Source organism: Microtus ochrogaster, chromosome 18 (genome assembly GCF_000317375.1).
Source record: "Microtus ochrogaster isolate Prairie Vole_2 chromosome 18, MicOch1.0, whole genome shotgun sequence".
Lineage (NCBI taxonomy): Eukaryota > Metazoa > Chordata > Mammalia > Rodentia > Cricetidae > Microtus > Microtus ochrogaster.
In genome coordinates, this window is record NC_022020.1 from 31,936,891 (window position 1) to 31,945,940 (window position 9,050).

Consider the following 9,050-nt stretch of genomic DNA (forward strand, 5'->3'; position numbering starts at 1 on the left):
TGGCCTTGAGCTCATAGAGATCCACCTGCTTCTGCCTCCTGAGTGCTAGGATTAAAAGCACGCACCACCATGGCCTGGCCCAACACTTTAATGCTGAATTTCTTCCCTTGCTGCCACATGAAGATCGTACTGAAACCTGCTAAATAAGTTGGCGGAAAGTATTCGGTGGTTTAATGCAGGGAAAATATTAAGCACAGTACCTGGCACAAATTGAGAACCAAGAATTGTTAGCTGTTGTTTGTACCTGGAATGTGTAACAATGAGATCTTTCAACTGTGCAAAGCTGCCTTGTAAAGCCCATCATCACTGAAGGTGAGCAATCATCATAGATGCTGTACCTACCTCAGCAGTCGAGAGCTCAGCTGACATTCGGAGGTCCTTTCCCTCAGAAGATTTCGGTGCTTCTGCTTGAGGTGAATTGTAGGGCACAAGAGAAACATGAGATGCTACGTTCCCTCCTCTACCTTCAGAAGACACTTAGTTACTGACCACTGGGTCTCAAAGGGCTTCTTCTCTGTAGCACCATTGTTGGAGGTGACCCACAGGCCAGGCCTCATCATCACCCACTCCACTATCCGAAAGAGCTGTCTGAAAAACCAAACAGCTATTGTTCCATGTTTCTTGCCCATGGGCAAGTGGAAAAGTGACTTGTCCCCACAACCGTGGGAAAGGGTTTCTCATGAGCACAGAGAGGATCCATCCTGTCTGTCCCTCAGTGGAACTTGGCTTCTTCCCAGTGGTGGCTGACGATAGGTACCAAGTTCTAGCCTGAGAAGCCAGCCTGTGGGAAAGCCTTCTTTAAACAAGCTGAGATATGTTCCTCTTTAGGTTTCACTTCCATATCCGCAGTCATCTCAAGCCACCGAGAGCAGGTCTCACCCCACCTCCCTTGAGAACCCCTCAAAGACTTGCACACTGATGGAGTGTTTGCCATTGGATTTTGGCTCCAATGTTGTTTCCCCTATTCCTGCAGGCATAGCTTTCCTGGCCAGCATAGATACCAGTGCCCTGCCTTTCCTAATTGAGAACACCATGCTCAAATAGAGCTCATCTGTGTCTTATCACAGAGGTTGAAAAATTGAAGGCCTCTTTTCTTCCTCAAAGAGACTAACTTCTTCTGAGTCACAGTTTCGCTGAAAAGCAGAATTGACATGAATCCTCCAGTGATGGATCATGTAGCATGTTTAATGCTCTTTAATGTTCTGACCCCAACACACATATTTCTAAAAGATGTCTTCTAATCTTGCTACCCCTGTACCCACTCATACACGAGGGTCTCTGAAATGTCATGTCAGTGGCTAGCCGTCTTCCAGGTCCTAGGCTCGAGTACAGTGGTGTGTTTCAGGTGTGTTTCAGGCACGCTTCAGCCTCACTACCTTCAGAACATTACTTTCTCTCAAGTTATCTTGGGTAATAGTATACTTCATGAGGCTATCAAACCATTTGAATAAATGAATGTATACAATGCACTTAGAATAATATCTGAAAATAATAGGCTATCTGCATGCTGTTGGGGATTGTGAATAGGATAACCGCAGAGAAATGAAATGTACTGAAAGTGGAATTTTATATAGAAATAAAAATAGATGGCCCAGTGATTAAAAGCTATGGCTCTTACAGAAAACCTTAGTTTGATTCCCATCACCCACATTGGGAGGCTCACAATTGCCTGCAATTCCAGCTCCAAAAGATGCAATACCTCTGGCCTCAGTGGGCACTACACTAATATACATATACCCACATTCAGACATACTCTTAAATTAAAACGTTTAAAAATAGAAAAAAAGTTGAGAAGTACTAGTATAGATTAAAAGATACCACAAAATAGCTTTGGAACAATGACTAAATAATCTTCAAAGTGATTTCTGGTCAGTTTTTTTTTTAATTCTTCCACATATTCAACATCAGCAACCATATGCCCTATGGCTAGAGTTGCCTGAAGATTCAGAATCTATTTCTCTGAACTCCGAAGAGGAAGTGAGTTCATGGTGAGGTTAATAGTCAAGGAATAAGGGATTGCATTTAGAAGTGGTAGCAGCCTGCTTTACAAGGGCTGATGCAAGGCAAGCACCAACTTGCTAGGGAGAACGATCATGTGAACCTGGAAGGGTGATTAGTTAGGCAAGACCTGTTGAATAACCCGACTCAAAGTGCTATCTGCAGGCTTGTGCTTGCTTGACAAACGCCTACTGGTCAACCACGTGATAAGCGTGTAATGGAAGCTGTACCTTACAATAGCTGTGTAGAGGTCTCCCAGTGAAACTTTATTAAACTGAACAGTGTAGACATGCAGTTGACATGTGTGTATGCATTTTCATTTAATTTATTATATTGCTTTATGTTGAATAGAAAACATACAAAATAAAAAGGGACAACGAAAGAAACTAAAAGCAGTCAGGTCTTCACATTGATTTCTTTTGGAACAATGAGGCAGGGTTCTGCACTTACACTGGCTCCTGTGTTCACTTTGAAACTCCAGGCAATTCTTTGGGAATTACTTCCCTTACCTATGAAACAGTTCAGCATCAATTTCTGTTTAGTTTTGCTAATTCCATGAGTTTAATTATTTTCAATATTTTTGGAAATATATTAGCTGAACGGAACTCCATTAATTTGATTTCGAGGCAAACAATCCCACTCTCTAGCAAAAATTACGCCATGACCTGTCTGTGTTTCTTCTGATCTCTAAGAATAGTACCTGTCATCCTTCACTGCAAACATTTGGTTTTCTTTTTCTTTCTTTACTTTATTTTGTATACCAAACAGAGTTTCCCCTCCCTCCTCTCCTCTGTTTTCCCCCCACCTCCTTTCTATCTCCCCATCTATTCATCAGAAAATAAGGCCTCCCGTGGGGAGTCAGCAAAGCATGGCATATCAAATTGAGGCAGAACCAAGCCCCTCCCCTCTTCATCAAGACTGAACAAAGTGTCACTCCATAGAGAATAGGTTACAAAGAGCCAGCTCATGTATCCAGGACAAGTCCTGATCCCACTGCCAGGACCCCACAAAAGACAATGCCACAAAACTGTCACCAGATGCATAGGGCCTAGGTTGGTCCCATGTCAACTCCCCAGCTGTTCATCCAGAGTCCTTGAGCTCCCACAAGCTCAGATTAGCTGTCTCTGTGGGTTTTCCCAACATGATCTTGACATCCCCCCACACCTTGCTCATATAATCCCTCCAACATCTATTCAACTGGACTCTCGGAGCTCAGCCCTGTGCTTAGTTATGGATCCCTGTATCTGCCACCATCAGGTACTGGAAGAAGGATCCATGATGACAATTAGGACAGTCACCAATATGATTATAGGGAAAAGTCAGTCCAGAAACCGTCTCCACCATTGCTAGGAGTTGTAGCTGGGGTTATCCTTGTGGATTCCTGGGAGTTTCCCTGGTACCAAGTTCTCTCTAACCCCATAATGTCCCCTCTATCAACATATCTCTTTCATTATTCTTCCCCTTTATCCCACCCCCAACTCAACCATCCTGATCCCGTTTGTTTCCATCCCCATCACCTCTCTTTTTCTCCCCATGCCCCCAGTTTACCCAGGACATTTCATCTACTTCCTCTTCTCAGGGAAATCCATGCATCCCTCTAAGGGTTCTTTTTGTTATCTAGTTTGTCTGGTCCTGAGCACTGTAGCCTGGTTATCCTTTGCTTTACTGATGATGTGGGATTTCCCTCTGTATGTTGTGAATATGTTTTATTACCATTGGTTAATAAAGAAATTGCTTTGTCCTATGACAGGGCAGAATATAGTTATCTTAAAAAACTAAACTGAATTCAGGAAGATAGAAGGCAGATAGAAGGCAAACACCATGTCATCACCCAAGGACAAATGGTAACAAATCACAAACCTTGTGGAAAAATATAAAATAATAGAAATTGGTTAATTTAAGATGTAAGAGTTAGTTAATAAGAAGCCTGAGCTAATAGGCCAAAGAGTATATAATTAATACTAAGCCTCAGAGTGGTTACTTCATAAGCAGCTTTAGGAATAGGTGAGAAAAACCTGGTCCAGGGGAACCAGTAGGGCAGAGATTATTTGAAGCTATATACTGATGATCTTGAAATTGTAAACGTACCCTTATGAAGACATTCTCCAAATGAAAAAATAAACATCTAGCTATTATGAACAGCTTGAATATTACTGTAGGAGTAAGGGGAAGTCACAGAGTGAAACTAAGAATTTTAATGAAATGAAATGGTAAATGTTTTCAAGCATGTATTGGCTCATATGTGGAGATTAGACTGTAGAGATCAACAGTGACTATATAGAATAGCTCATAGTGCACTAATTAGTTTCATCCTCATGAGACATAGAAAGTAGATTCTGCCATCTAGCTTGCTTACCTGCCTTGATTGAGTTACAGTTGTAGAATTGTGTATACTTCAACACACTGCTTCATTTAGCTAACTCAGGATCACAATTGCTTATGCTATTAGCATTAATTGTTGTTTACTATCGTATTCATTTAAGTGTGTATAACAGTGGTTCTCTTTCTAATGCTGTGACTCTTTATACAGTTCCTCATGTTGTGGTGATAGCCAACCATAAAACTATTTTTGTTGCTACTTAGTAACTATAATTTTGCTACTGTTATGAACCATAGAATAAATATCTGTGTTTTCCCATGGTCTTCAGCAATCCCTGTGAAGGGGTTGTTCCACCTCCAAAGCTGTCTAGACCCGCAGTTGAGAACCGTTGGTGTATAATAAGAGGAAGGGTAGGGAAAGAAGTATTATAGGTTCAGGGTTTCAGATGGGATGGCCTTTCATGTTTCTATCTTTCTCACTTAGAGTAACCAATAGCAATACTACTGCATGGAAGCAGCAGTCACCACAAAGGAATTGCTGGCTTGTAGGTTTCTTAGCTCCAGGCTTAGTGAGAAGATAGAAAAGCCTGCCTTTGGCGTTCAGCTGGCTCCACAGCATCAGGTTAAGAACCATTCAATACACTTTACCTTGGTGCCGACCCAACCATTTTATCGGGAAGTAAAAGACTCCAGAAGAGTTAAAGATTCCTTCTAGGTATAAACATTCTGGTAAAAAAAAAATAAAAATTGATTGGAGATTTCTATCTTGGGAAATGTTTGACTCCACAAAGTGTCTGATTTCAGCAGTTGCACAGCAAGGAGAACAATTGAGGACAAGGGAAAAGTCCACGAAGCCCACCCACAAAAGGAGTCAGTGGGAATTGATATGTGAAGCCCTGGCTTTGAAATTTAATTGAGCGACTGTTCAGTTCTCTGCTCTTTGCTCTGTTAGATACTTTGTGAATCCATTATCTGTACCAGAGGCTCTATCTCCTATGCAAAATGGAGTAATTTCACATTCAGGACTGACGTAAGCGTCGAGTGAAAACGATAAAAGGATGTAAGTAGAAAGTCACAATTCATGTATAATAGTAAGGCTGCAGCTAAATTGCTTCAGACTTTCAACACTATTTGTGGAATTCTCCCGACGTGCTTGTTCACAACCCTGCTGAGTGAAACTTGAACGACACTATGAGAACATTCCTGTAGGTGTGACATTGCATAACGTATAAATACAATTTTATGTGCATGCTTTTGTGTATGTGCTGGCATTCTGTCAGTGCTATATTTATGCTACAATGTTAATTACATTTTTTTTTCTGGAGGAGGTAGAAGATGTAGTATGGGAACAAGGGTTCATAAACAAGGCTCTGAAGTCAGAGCACCACTGTTCAAGCTCCAGTTTACGGGTCTGATGGATTTAAACAAAACTCTAGAATTCGTAGGAATTTTTGTGTCATCACATACAACATGGGCATAGAAGGAACCCCTTACTAGTGTGATGCAGATGGAAGAAAGTGAGAACACCATATACTTAGTGAATAACTGAGAAAACTAGAAAACGTCAAGAAATGTTAGCTTTACATATTTGTTATTATCATTACTACTAATAAAATTCACCTCATACATCTGACTGAAGTAATTAAATTGTTGACCTGAGTAACAGACATTGGAATGAGTCAGGTGAAGAAGATGATAGTTTTTATGAAGAAGGGACGTCTTTTATTGAGTTGGTCTGTCCTGGTTTGTGAAGGAAGCATTTTGGAATTTTATGCACTGTCTTTTCTTTCCTAACCTTTTCTAAAAATGGTAGGGAGCAAAGAGTTCCTATAATTTCGGTGAGAAAAACAAAGAAGCAGCAATGAACACACAGAGACACTGAAACCAATCTAATAATGATCCAAGCTAAACAAAGAAACAAGTAAGTAAATAATGCTATTGAATACAGTGAGCAAGGGACAGAGGGATGGGGGACACATAGCTAGGAATGGTTCTAATGGAGTATGAAGACATTAAGGTTGTCAGACATACTTTCCACAGCAGGCAAATCTGAGTTCACACTCCTGTTCCACCACTATATATAAATAGTAAAGTGATATACTTAAGTTGTCTGGAAAACACAGTTTGGAAAAAGACTTTCTCATTGGGATGTGGAATGTACAGTGTTTGAACAATTTTTTTGTTTGATAATACTCTTGCTAGTTTTAATAGCTAAGAATAAAAACTCCTCTTAGAAACTTGACAGTTTTTGCTTCCTCATATTCTTGCTGTGTTCCTCATTTTCCCTTAAGAAAAAGAACTTGAGTCTAAATGAGGACACAATTGTAAGTCTGAAGGGGAATGAGATGCTGTCAGTTCTGGACACAAGAATGGTGAAAAATGAATGAAATTTATGCTCTGGCAATGCTGAGGCACGCATGGGTGATCTGTATATGATGGTACTGCTGAACCTGTCCACATTGGGTTTCATAGTCTAAATTGATGAGGATGACTGACCAGGTCTTTTCCTAAAGAGGACACCAGATTTGATTACAGATGTTGTGACCCATCGTGCGGTTGCTGGGAATTGAACTCAGGACCTTTGGAAGAACAGGCAGTTCTCTTAACTCCTGAACCATCTCTCCAGCACAAGAATGGTACCAGGTATCCAAAAGAAAAAACCCAGACTGAGTGGAGAACTCTAGACCACTGCATTGGACTACTAGAGCAGCTGTCTTGTTGGGGTTTCTATTGCGGTGATGAAACACCATGAACAAAATCAAGGTGGGGAGGAAAGGGTTTATCTGGCTTACACTATCACTGAAGGAAGTCAGTGCAGGAACTCAAGCAGGCCAGGAACCTGGAGGTAGATGCTGGTGCAGAGGCCATGGAAGGGTGCTGCTTATTGGTTTGCTATCTGTGGCTTCTTCAGTCAGCTTTCTTATAAAACTCAGAACCACCAGTCCTGGGATGGCACTACTCACCATGGACTGGGCCCTTCCCCCATCAATCATTCATTTAGAAAATGGCTTACAACTGGATCTTATAGAGGCATTTTCTCAATTGAGGTTCCTTCCTTTCAGATGACTAACTTGTGTCTAGTTGACAAAAACAAAAATCCTAGCTAGAACAGTAGTAATGCATCCTCTGCCAATTTCTCAATTTTCTGTACCTAAGTTTTTAAGTATAGTAATGTTTAAAGTGCAAATTTAATACAGAATTAATTGTCTGATTAACACTCTTTCTCTTTCTGTCTTCTAGTTTTATTTTCATTTTTCCAGAAATAAGAACTGAATGGCTGTTTTGAATAATGACTCTTCTTAACAGGAAGATGAAGATCTACAATTTCTGTCATCATATTGCTAGAGTGTGAGGTGGCATATGACAAGATACCCAAGGAAAGAAGTCCAAGAGAAAAGCTTCAAAATTTCATGTAGAAAGAGTGCATAGAACTAGGAAGTAAATTACACAGCTGTTTATTTATAAAAATGTAATTTCAGAAAGAGGCAATGATGTAAGGAGAATTCAAAGGCTAAATTTTACCTTTTGTTTGTTTGGTTTTTACACATTAGTAAATATTTAGTTTGGAGGAGGCACTTCTTAGGATCGATGCTAGAACCAATCTTTCATTCCGTGCTTAAATATACATGAGCATTAACACTGGAGTCTAGAAGGTTCTGTATTAGTTCATCTCTATTTCTCACTAGCTTGTGTGACCTACAGAAAATCACCAAACTCGGTATACCTCAGGTTCTATACCCACAAAATTGAATTATAACAATACTGCCACCTCAGTGTCTGTGGAGATTAAGGTAGATATTGACTGGGCATATTTGAAAGCCCATTGAGTGTATGCAATGACTATTAGTCAAAGAAATATCAAAGCTTATATTAATGTTTGTTATAATACACTTATTTCATGAAACCTGGGAAACAAAACCTTTGCTCAGCAGATGTGGCATCAGGACCTTTTGAAACATGCGTCTTTGAAGAGGGTAAATCAGATCTCTCTGTTTGCTTACAGAAAACACCTGCAATAGCAATGCTTTGATGCACATTGTCCGTTATACCAAAAGACCATATTATCCTTCAGCAATGTTGATGAGGAAACTGCGGTGGTCATCCACTTGGCCAGGGTTTTGCAAATATTTTTTTAAGGCATAAACCTAATTCTGCTTTTAGATTGAGATATTTCAACACAAATACATTTACTTACCTAAAATTGTGATATTTTCTTCAAATGGCAGTCAACGTTTTCATCTCCTTATACATTTAAGGTGTTTTGTTAACACATAATCATATACATTTACAGGTAGTATGCGATATTTCAATATATTAATACTACCTATATCGATCAAGTGAGGATAGTTATATTTCTATCATTTTATCATTGATATTTTGATAAGCATATTTACTTTATTCTAGATATTCAGAAATAGGCCTCTGTGATGCACAGTTGTACCACTGTGTTTTAGAGTGCTAAGATTTATTATTCCCATCTCATGTTGTTTAAGTACCTACTATCTGACCTCTCTCTATTTGCCTAGTTATCCTTCCCAGATTAGGTTGATAATTGCTCCAAATCAAAACTTTTAAATTAAGCTTTTAGTTAGAATACAAAATACTTGGTTTCATTTGACTGACACTTCATATACCCGTTTGTGACTACATATACTCATATACATATATAATTAGACTTTGTGTATATAAAACATCCCCCGCTATTCCCCTCACTCATATTGCTCTCCTTCCTT